We start from the raw sequence: 12,936 nt of genomic DNA on the forward strand, positions 1-12,936 counted from the left end.
AAGATTGGATGATACAGATGGTATGTAGCTAGGTCACATGTATGCTGAGTGCACATCATGTGTACAAGAGAGCTACGAGACATTATGATGTAGCTAGGTCACATGGGTGATACTATGTGTACACCATGTAGACAAGTGAGCTACGGGATATATGTAGCTAGGTCGCATGCGTGGTTCCAGGTGAAGGACACCATGTAGATAAGAGAGCTATGAGATAAACTGGCTAGGTCACATGGGTGGTACTAAGTGTTCACCATGTGTACAAAAGAGCCAAAATTATGTGTACAATCGAGCTAGGTCACATGAGTGGTGCTAAGTGAAGGCCACTATGTGTGCAAGAGAGCTTCGATTTTAAAGGTGGGATGTGTGCGATACTATCGCGTATCTGTTTTTATTCCGAAGCGTTCAATTGGGAAATTGATTAAATGAAATTGTGTATGACTTTGTGATGATAAGTGTAAGTATATACGTGTGTAACATATGAGCAATATGCTCGATATGTGATTGGAAATTGGAAAGATTGTTATGGGAAAGTGATGAATACTATTGAAGTGTGAAAGATCAAAATTGACAATAAAATGTTCGGATAGTTGCGTTGGCGTGAATCTAAAAATTTACCAAAATAGTAGAAATTGAATCGAGACTGAATGAGATATCAAATTAGAGCTTAATGAGTCTATTTTCATATCGAAACAGAGCAAGCAACGAATTCTATATTATGAGATATTTAAGTTTTTGAGAGATCGGTTCGAATGACTACGTGATCCCCGCCTCGACTTGAAAAACATTAAAAATTGTACAAAAATAATTAGGTGATATAATTTATATTCTTGTAATCCTTAATTATTCTAGTTTAAAATGAAATAAACGACATCCTTTGAATTCTGTACGAGGAGAAAATTAATTTGTAGTGAAGAGTGGTCAGAACAGTTGAGTAGTGAAATAGGGGTAATTTCAATGAATAAAATGTATTAATTGGCTAGACCAAAAATTCTGAAAATTTTATGGTAAGAAAATATGTGAATCTAGTTTCAAGGAAAATTAACGGTCTATAATTTGGAGTTCTGTAGCTCCAGAAATAAATAATTTAGTTGCTGGTACTCTGCTAGATAGCTTATTTTGAACCTGTTTATGATTGTAACAGTGAAAGTATGTGTTTTTGTGATGTTAATATTCCGGGAATATATTGTGACTTTGTTTAAAGTATGATAATGTATTGTTTATTAATATTTACATACTTACTTACTAAGCTATAATGCTTACTCCCTTCCTTTCCTTTTTCCTATAGTGTTGCAGATGTTAGCTCGAGTTGGAGGTCGCCGGAGGTTAAATCACACTATCAAACTATTGATCGATATATAAAAGTTTTAAAGTATTTTAAGTCTTTGGCATGTATGGAGACTCGTTTAATTGTTATTAAGTTGCTAGGAATTGGCTTAAAATACTGATTCTATGTTATTTGAAGGTCTCTATTGTATAAATTCATTTAATGTAGATACTCTTGATTATGTTATTAATTAAATGATGCAATTTATGAATGTGCATGCTTGCCTATGTGTGTGGTTGAATTAAAGCACGATATGGGCCTTGTAAGCTCTTTTTAAGGGACAATTTGAATGTGTTTGAAAAAGTTTTAAATTAGAGTGTTTTTATTCAATGATTAGTGATTAAGTCTGGTAATGCTTCGTACCCTGTTCCAGCGTCAAACACGGGTAAGGGGTGTTACATTTAGTGGTATCAGAGCTATGGTTTAGTCGGTTCTCGGACTTACCTAGTATGTGTATGAGTTAAGCTATACATGCCATATTACTACCTGTGATAGTGTTATGCCTCCCGATCCCGATGAAATAGTTCTATTGAGACAGAAGTGTTTTCCAACCGAGCTACCATCGACAGTGTAAAAAGGTGTTAAGTAAGTTCGTATAATTTGGTGGATATATTGGTGTACTTAAATTGATCTTGGTGACTTGTGATGATATGTGTGAGGTCAAGTGTAAAATGAAATAGACATAAGTGGAGAAATATAGAAAAGTGAAATGAAATGAAAGTTTACCTCGTTATAATCTTATCCATGTTCGTTTGACATTGACATGATATTATGTGTCTAACTTATTTGACTAAGTGAATGTTATAAATAGATTTACTTAAATTTGTGGAATGTATGTTTGAGTGCATTTGTTTTAAAATATGAATATGTGTGTAAGTCTATCTAAAGTGAATTATATAACTGTGATAATATTAAGATGAAATGAGACTCGTAAAAGGTAAGAATACCAGTTCATGATTTTTATGTGATAATGAATGAGTCGTGAATAAGAATTTCTCTTGGAATATGAAAGATGAGATGAAAGAAAGTTTATATTATGATAAGTGTACATGTTGATTGGCAATTGTGTGATGCTATGAGTGTAACTTGTGAAATTAAATGAATGTTATGAGTAGTTCTATTTGAGAATTATGAATGCATGTATAAGTGTATTTGTTTGTATAAGATGATAGGAGGGTTGTGTAAAATGAATATGCATGTTGAGTTATTTGAAGCAAATTATATATATTGATGATTGTTAAGTTATATGCATGAATATATAAGAGGCAAGTTAGAAGTGTTATAGCCTCACCCCCTTCCAATAAGATTAATTGACAATGTGATAGCATTTGAGAATGGTTTAATAAATGAACTCAGTTGCAGAAAAGATGTCAGGTTAATATGAAGATTTTCTGAATTCTGAAATGTTACAGTTAAAGAAAGATTAGACTTAGTTAATTAACTCATCTAGGTATGATGCTTAAAATATATGATTGCTGGATTTTTTTTTTGAAAAAATAAATTTTGATTGTGAATGAGATAATGTGGATTCAGTATTGATAAAATTAGACAGAAGAATAATGATTAAGCTGTATTAATAGTTGAATGCAGAGTTTTTGGTTAAAAAAAAAGTGAAAGCAAATGTGAGAATTGGAAATAGTTTTCGATTAATATAGAGGTCATACGGAGTTGAAACTTAGTTATATTGGATTTCAATTTGATAGTGGGGTGATTTTGAAAGTACTGCTTTGAAGAAAATTTGTTTGGAGATGTTTAAGAAATTTTGAGAAAAGATTTTGAATCTTTTTACCGGTAAGATTTTTTGGGGACGAAAATCCCTAAATGGGGGGAGAAATGTAACATCTCGAAATAGTGCCTAAATGGAATAGTGGTTGAAATGGGGGTTTAAAGAGGAGGTCCTTAAATGGTAATTAGACCATTATATTTCGTTTGGACAAAAATTGGCATGAATAGGACAAAATTTTAAAGAAAGGCCATAAGGGCATTTTAGTTATTTGGTAATTAAAAGAAATAAAAAGGGAAAATAAAGCCAAAATTGACTCATCTTTCATGGAGGCCGAAATTAGCATGGGAGAAGCCATGGATAGGGTTTTCAAGCTTTCCAAGCTCAATAGTAAGTGCGTTCTAGCCCCGTTTTTCAAGTTCTTTACGATTTTGGAATCCTGGTAACTTGATTAAGCTCATTCTAGCAATAATTTAAGCTAGGGTTTATATTTGGAAAAATACTGATAGGTGAAATGTGTTTATTTTGATGTTTTATGGTAGAATATGAAGGCTGAAATTATGTTAAACAACTTTTGCTAAGCAGTTTTAAGCAAAAATGAGTAAAACAGCTTAATCGGTAAATGTTGTTATTGTTCATAACTATGTGTTAGAGTGAGAATTTGATGTTGCCATAGAAGGGGAAAATGATCAGCATGTCATAAAACATAGGAATAAGGGATGAAGTTTAATTCTGGAGCCTAGGGGAAAAAGTGTAAATATGTAAAAGTTTAGGAACAAAATTGTAATTTTGCCAAAGTTTGAGTTAAGGACTGTTTTGAATAGTACATTAATTAAATAAGTAAAATATGATGTTTTAGATCCCGGAAAACGAGATTTGAATATAGAATGGGAGAAAAATAAAAAATCGAGAAAGTTGGTAAAATGGCCGTTTTAGTATCGAGGTAAGTTCATATGTATAATAAGCATTAATTTATGCATGTTTCAATGTAAAATTGATATATTTACCATGATTGTCGAGGTGTTGAAAGTAAGTATAATTATGATGATTTAAATGTTCAATATTAATTCGACATGGAAATGAGAAAGTATGTAAATAATACATTATTTTTATTATGTTTTTGTATTTCAGCATATTTTATGTATTATAGCTGATTTTTAAATCATAATTAACTATTGGAAGTATGGAATCAAGTATTAGAAAGAGAGAGAAATCCCGGTTGAACCTTCGAAAAGATTGGATGATACAGATGGTATGTAGCTAGGTCACTTGTATGCTGAGTGCACATCATGTGTACAAGAGAGCTACGAGACATTATGATGTAGCTAGGTCACATGGGTGATAGTATGTGTACACCATGTGGACAAGTGAGCTACAGGATATATGTAGCTAGGTCGCATGCGTGGTTCCAGGTGAAGGACACCATGTAGACAAAAGAGCTACGAGATAAACTGGCTAGGTCACATGGGTGGTACTAAGTGTTCACCATGTGTACAAGAGAGCCAAAATTATGTGTACAATCGAGCTAGGTCACATGAGTGGTGCTAAGTGAAGGCCACTATGTGTACAAGCGAGCTTCGATTTTAAAGGTGGGCTGTGTGCGATACCATCGCGTATCTGTTATTATTCCGAAGCGTTCAACTGGGAAATTGATTAAATGAAATTGTGTATGACTTTTTGATGATAAGTGTAAGTATATATGTGTGTAATTTATGAGCAATATACTCGATATGTGATTGGAAATTGAAAAGATTGTTATGGGAAAGTGATGAATACAATTGAAGTGTGAAAGATCAAAATTGACAATAAAACTATTCTGGATAGTTGCAGTGATGTGAATATAAAAATTACCAAAAATAGTAGAAATTGAATCAGAGACTGAATGAGATATCAAATTAGATCTTAATGAGTCTATTTTCATATAACAGAAACAGAGCAATCAAAGGAATTCTATATTATGAGATATTTAAGTTTTTGAGAGACTGGTTTAGAATGACTACGTGATCCCCAGTTCTGACTTGGAAAAATCACTAAAAATTGTAAAAAAATAATTATGGGATATAATTTATATTATTGAAATCCTTAATTGGTCTAGTTTCAAATGAAATAAACGAGAACATCCTTTAAATTCTGTACGAGGAGAAAATTGATTCGTAGTGAAGAGTGGTCAGAACAATTAAGTAGTGAAATAGGGGTAATTTCAATGAATAAAATGTACTAATTGGCTAGACCAAAAATTCTGAAAATTTTATGGTAAGAAAATATGTGAATTTAGTTTCAAGGAAAATTAACGGTCTATAATTTGGAGTTCTGTAGCTCCAGAAATAAATAATTTAGTTGCTGGTACTCTGCTAGATAGCTTATTTTGAACCTGTTTATGATTGTAACAGTGAAAGTATGTGTTTTTGTAATGTTAATATTCCGGGAATATACTGTGACTTTGTTTAAAGTATGATAATGTATTGTTTATTAATATTTACATACTTACTTACTAAGCTATAATGCTTACTCCCTTCCTTTCCTTTTTCCTATAATGTCACAGATGTTAGCTCGAGTTGGAGGTCGCCGGAGGTTAAATCACACTATCAAACTATTGGTCAATATATAAAGGTTTTAAGGTATTTTAAGTCTTTGGCATGTATGGAGACTCGTTTAATTGTTATTAAGTTGCTAGGAATTGGCTTAAAATACTGACCTATGTTATTTAAAGGTCTATATTGTATAAAGTCATTTAATATAGATAGTCTTGATTATGTTATTAATTAAATGATGCAATTTATGAATGTGCATGCTTACCTATGTGTGTGGTTGAATTAAAGCATGATATGGGCCTTGTAAGCTTTTTTTAAGGGACAGCTTGAATGTGTTTGAAAAAATTTTAAATTAGAGTGAAATTATGAATCGGTTTTTATATGATGATTAGTGATTAAGTCCGGTAATGCCTTGTACCCTGTTTTGGCGTCAAACACGGGTAAAGGGTGTTACAAAATAATGTTCAGCATCCGAGGCCAAGTGGCAATGCTTCTCGTGGTAGACCTCTCAGAAATACGGGAAATATAAGTGGCAGTCAGAGAGGGACAAAAGATACAACTATTAGATCAGAGGCTCGTGCACCTGCTAGAGCCTATGCTCTTTGAGCTCGTGAGGAAGCTTCGTTGTCAGATGTGGTTACGGGTACATTCACTCTTTATGATACTTCTGTGAATGCTTTGATAGATCCTGGATCAAAAAATTCGTATATATGCATGAACTTAGTGAACAATAAGACTTTGCCTGTAGAGTCTACTAAATTTGTAATTAGAGTTTCGAACTCCTAGATAGATGTGTTTTGGTTGATAAAGTCTGCAAGAATTGTCCGTTAATGTTTCGAGATACATGTTTTTTGGCTAATCTGATGCTATTACCTTTTGATGAATTTGATATAATTCTGGGTATGGATTGGTTAACTTTGCATGATGCTGTTGTGAACTGAAAATGGAAAGCTATTGATTTGAGATGCAAAAATGATGAAATAGTTAGAATTGAATCTAGTGATTTGAATGGATTGCCTACTGTGATATCTTCAATGAAAACTTTGAGTATTAGAGAGGGTTGTGAAGCCTACTTTGCTTATGTGATTGATTCGAAAGTGTCAGAAAAGAAAGTTGAATCAGTGCCTATTGTATGTGAGTTCCCTAATGTATTTCCTGAAGAACTTCTGGGATTACCTCCGATTAGAGAAGTAGAATTTGGCATTGAATTGGTACCTGGTACTACTCCGATTACAATAGCTCTGACTGAACTGAAAGAATTAAAATCTCAGTTGCAAGAATTAACCGATAGAGGGTTTACTAGACCGGTTGGGGTGCTCCGGTTCTATTTGTGAAAAAGAAAGACGATACGATAAGAATGTGTATCGATTATCATCAGTTGAACAATGTGACTATCAAGAATAAGTATCCTTTGGCTCAAATTGATGATTTGTTTGATCAGTTGAAAGAAGCTGCTGTGTTTTCGAAAATAGATCTGATATCAGGATATTATCAGTTGCGAGTGAAAGACTCAAATATTCTGAAAACTGCTTTCAGAACGAGGTACGGCCACTATGAATTTTTGGTTTTGCCTTTCGGATTGACTAACTCACCTGTTATTTTTATGGATTTGATATATAGAATTTTTAGACCGTATCTGGATCAATTTGTTGTTGTATTCATTGATGACATATTGATTTATTCACGTGATGGATCCAAACATGTAACATTCCAAAATAGGGCCTAGTCGGAACAGTGGTTTCGAGATCACAAATCCAATATTGAAATAATTGTTTTATGATTATTAGGAGGTCTAGAATATGAAAATATACAAGTGTTAAAGTTTCATGAAGAAATTCTACGAGTAAGGAGTCCAATTGGAAAATAAGGACCAAATTGAATAAATTGCAAAACTTGGATTCTAAAACCAATTTGTATGAAATTGCTTTAGATTACTTAAGGAGTAGTTTTCCCAAATTCTAAGTTTTTTGAACTAAATGGGCATGTATGGATAAAATTTGAAAGAAAGGGCTTAAGGGCATTTTGGTTATTTGGCTAATTAATGAAATAAAATGGGAAAATAAAGGCAAAAATTAGCCCATTCTCTGCATGTTGCTGCCAAAAATTGGTGTTCTCCATAGCTAGGGTTTTCAAGCTTTCCAAGCTCAATAGTAAGTGTTCCCTAGCCCCGTTTTTAATGTTCTTCGTATTTTTAAAATTTCAGTAGCGTACTCTCTCCATTTCTACCCATATTTTGAGTTAGGGTTCATGTTGCAAAGTGACTCATGTGTGACATGTTTATTCTTTAATGTTTTATGGAGGAATATGAAAGTTGGATGTGTGTTAAACAACTTTTTTTAGGTGACTTTCATGAGAAACCCCTAAAAGGACCTTTTTGCAAAAGGTGTAAAATATGTGGTAGAAATGTGAAATAATGGAAAAATGTGGGCTTCCATAAGAGGAAAGAACATTCAGCTAGGCTTGGGTAATGTAGAAAATTCATGCATTTCATCATACGAGCGTAGGGACTAAATCGTAAATAATGTGAAAGGTTAGGGGCAAAACGGTCATTTTGTCCAGGGTGAAATTTAGACTCGAAAAAAATAATTTAAGATATAGATAATTCAGTTTTATTGTTATAGACCCCAAGGAATAAATTTCAGAGGTCGATCGAGCAAAACAAAAAGTTTCGAAATAACCGAGATGCAAAACCGAAACGAATACCAGGTAAGTTCAAATAACTTTAAGTAAACTATTAATATGTCTAATTGCATGCGTTATGAATGTATGATAATTGGTTATAATGTTGGCATGAAAATCCATGAAATATGTTAATTGTAATACCCCTCACCTGTACCCGACACCAGGATAGGGTTCGAGGCATTACCAGGACTTTACATTTCGAAATGTACCAAATTTGGTCATCAAGTTTTACTCAAATTTTAAGCTTTTCATCCATGAACAACTCGTCCATTATATAGGCCTTCGAGGCCTATAACATACCTAAAGGTAGTGTAGGGAAAATTCAGGTACGTTTGATAAACCTTGGGCTCCTTAGGAACTTTTTTTTCCTTATCATAAAATGTTACACGCCAGTGTAGGTGGGCCGTGTGGACTCACACACCCGTGTGACGTGGGACACGCCCATGCCTTTTAGCCGTGGCCAATACTGACTTATCAACACGGCCATGGCACACACCCGTGCTACCTACCCTTGGACGACACTGTCTTTTTAACACGGCCATGGTGCACGCCCGTGTGACTTACCCGTGTACAACTTTGAGCTAAAATTTTAAGTGCAGGGGACACACGGCCATAGCACACGCCCATGGGAGGGAACCGTGTGTCACACACAGCCTAGACACACGCCCGTGTTTCTAACCATGTGGACTCTAACAGGCTATTTTCCAAGCCTTTAGTCACCCCTTTCTACTACTTGTGCTTAGTGGTTACCAAATTCAAAGTAAAACACAATTATACACTTGTAAATGATCTTGATTAAACTAGATGTATGGAAACCTCATATCATTGGTTTCATACATGATAGGTTATTTCCCACTTAGTGTTCTTGGGTTCCCATGTCACTTAAATTCATCCGGAATTGGCTCGTTCATGTGACTCATTGCAAATTGGTAACGACCCATCACTTGTAAATAAAACCATGCATAAATTCGTAGGTCATAGCCTACTTCAATTAAGCCAATTTTCGTGGCCATATACAAAGATATAAACATATTTTTACATGCCTTCATTTGGAAAAGCAAATGACACATAACAAAATACTCAAAAATACTTTTCAAATAACCGAAAAGTAAACTTACCGAGTAATTAGCATACATCCATATTTAAATCATGACATCATCAATTATGAAACGATTCTCTATCACATGCACTCAATCAATGAGTTAGTTACATATCAAAGCATCATGTAATTTATGTAGATGAGCTCATCATTCATCATCTTATTGACAAACATCATATTTATCCCGTTGAGTTTCTAGGAAATCTCGATGGAATACCCATTATCCGTCAATTCTTACGAATGATCATTTCACATATATGCACTCTCGCGAACCTCACATCTCATGGTAGGATTACCAGTCTAGGCTAAATCCCTTATAACGACAAACACACTTAATGAGCTCGGATCTAAATTACCAATCCAGGCTAAATTCAGACCCTAATCGGATTATCCGTCCGGGTTAAATTCATAATGCACACATATTCTTCGGGAGGCTTGATCATTTAAGGAACACCCGTTCGGGCTAGATCCTTTTCATACTTGAGATCATGGATTACCCGTCTGGGCTAAATCCTTACTGTAACACATGCAGGATCTCTTTACACATATCAATGAGGGTTTATCCATCGAATTCCCTTTGTCAACCTCATCTGAGACATTTTTCACATGTTACCATCAAATATGCATTTCTATGATATTTCATGCTAATAATAAATGCAATCATCATGCATTCATAAATCATTCAATTATGCATATTAGGGGTTTACTTTAAGTTATCCGAACTTACCTAGTATTCTTTTCGGAGTTGTGTTTCGATTATTCTGAAACCTTGCTTTTACCTTGATCGACCTCTGAAATTTGTTCCTCGTGGTTTATAGCAACAAAATTTAACTCATTAATACACTACATTATACATTTCAAGTTTAATATCTACCCCGGTCCAAATGACCATTTTGCCCCTAACCTTTCACATTTTTACGATTTAGTCCCTAGGCTCGTATAATAAAACACATGCAATTTCTATCTTACCCAAGCCTAGCTGAACACATTTCCTTCTTATGGTAGCCCAGATTTTCCATTATTTTCTCATTTCTACCACACATTTACATCTTTTGCAAAATAGTCCCTATAAGGGTTTTTTATGAAAATTAACTAGGAAAAGATGTTTAATACATATTCATCTTTCATATTCCTCCATAATCCATCAAAATACAAGCAACTCATGCATGGGTAAATTTTTAAACATGAACCCTAGCATGAAATATGGGTAGAAATGGAGAGAGCAAGCTACCGGGATTTCAAAAATACAAAAAGCATGAAAAACGGGGCTTGGGAGCACTTACTATTGAGCTTGGAAAGCTTGAAAACCCTAGCTATGGAAGCCCTTGAAGTTTCGGCTGGACAAGAAAGAGAATGGGCTAATTTTGGTTCATTTTTCCCATTTTATATCATTAAAATACCAAATGACCAAAATGCCCTTAAGCCCTTTCCTTAAAATTCCATCCATGCAAGCCCATTTTTGTCCAAAAACTTAGAATTTGGGCAAATTTTTCTCCAAGACCTTCTAATTCATAACCCAAAGCAATTTCATTCAAATTTCTTCTAGAATTCAAGTTTTTCAATTTATTCAATTTAGTTCCTAATTTCCAATTGAACACCTTACTCAAAGAATTTCTTCATAAAACTATAACACATGCATATACTCATATTCTAAGCTTCATAATAATTATAAAGTAAATATTTTGACGTCAGATTTTTGGTCTCGAAACCACCATTCCGACTAGTCCCTATTTCCGGATGTTACATTTCTCCCCCCTTAGTGACTTTCGTCCTCGAAAGTCTTACCAGAAAATAGATTCGTATATTGACTTCTCATGGTTTCTTCCGGCTCCCATGTAGCCTCTTCTACACCATGTCAATGCCATAAAACTTTTACTAGAGCCACATCTTTATTTCTTAACTGTTTAAATTCACGAGCCAATATCTTAACCGGTTCCTCTCAATTAGTCATGTCCGGTAGAATTTCAATCTCAGTCGGTGAAATTACCTGAGAGGGGTCTGATCGGTATCTCCTTAACATGGATACATGAAACACGTCATGAATCTTTTCCAGTTCAGGTGGCAAAGCCAAACGATAGGCTAATGGTCTAACTCTTTCGGTGATCTCATACGGTCTGATAAATCGTGGACTCAGTTTACCTTTCTGACCAAATCTCAATACCCTTTTCCATGGAGATACTTTCAAGAATACTCTATCTCCAACTTGAAACTCAATTTTCTTTCTTTTCAGATCAACATAAGACTTTTGCCTATCTGATGCTACTTTTAAACAATCCCGTATCACTTTAACTTTTTCTTCAGTTTCTTTAATCAGATCAACTCCATGAATCCAATTTTCCTTGAGTTCTGTCCAGTACAATAGAGTTCGACACTTCCTGCCAAACAAGGCCTCATAAGGTGCCATCTTCAAACTTGTTTGGAAACCATTATTGTAGGCAAATTCTACCAATGGCAGGTATTTTTCCCAGCTACCCTGAAATTCGAGGATGCAACAGCGCAACATGTCCTTGAGAATCTAAATCATCCGCTCAGACTGGCCATCGGTCTAAGGGTGAAAAGCTGTGCTAAAGCTCAACTTTGTACCCAAGGCTTCTTGTAACTTCTTCCAAAATCTCAAAGTAAACCTCGGGTCTCTGTCCGAAATAATCGACAGTGGTACTCCATGCAATCTCACTATCTCAAAAATGTACAAATCGACCAATCTATCAAGAGAATAATCCATCCTTACCGGGATGAAATGAGCTGACTTTGTCAATTTGTCCACTATAACCGATATGGCATCTTTCTTTTTCGGAGTTAAAGGTAATCCCATCACGAAGTCCATGGTAACTTTGTCCCACTTCCATTCAGGGACCATTACAGGCTGTAACAAACTTGAAGGCACTTGATGTTCAACTTTAACTTGCTGACATACCAAGCATTTCGATACAAATTTAGAAACATCTTTTCTTATGCCGTTCCACCAGTACATCTACTTTAAATCGTTGTACATCTTGGTACTTCCCAGGTGAACAGACAAACGACTGTTATGTGCTTCTTGCAAAATCTTTCGAATAACTTTATTGTCTTTGGGTACACAAACCCTATCTCTAAACATTAAACATCCATCAGGACTAATTTGAAAATCTGACTCAACACTAGACTCACATTGAGCTTTTTTTGCTTGCAAGTCATCATCATTAAGCTGAGCATCATGAATTTCCTGTAGAAATGATGGCCTAGCCTCTAGCTCGACCAGAACTGAACCATCATCAAGCAATGTCAAATGAGTATCCATGGCTCTCAAAGCATATAGGGATTTTCTACTCAATGCATCAGCAACCACATTCACCTTTCCCAGGTGATAGTCGATAATCAGATCATAATCCTTAATTAATTCTAACCATCTCCGCTGTCTCAAATTTAATTTTTTCTAAGTCATCAAGTATTTCAAACTCTTGTGGTCCGTGAATATACGGCAAGTCTCTCCATACAAATAATGCCTCCAAATTTTCAAGGCAAAAACAATAGCAGCAAGCTCTAGGTCGTGGGTTGGATAATTCTTCTCGTGAGGCTTCAATTGCCGCGAAGCATA

This window comes from Gossypium arboreum, chromosome 8, assembly GCF_025698485.1.
Source record: "Gossypium arboreum isolate Shixiya-1 chromosome 8, ASM2569848v2, whole genome shotgun sequence".
Taxonomy (NCBI): Eukaryota; Viridiplantae; Streptophyta; class Magnoliopsida; order Malvales; family Malvaceae; genus Gossypium; species Gossypium arboreum.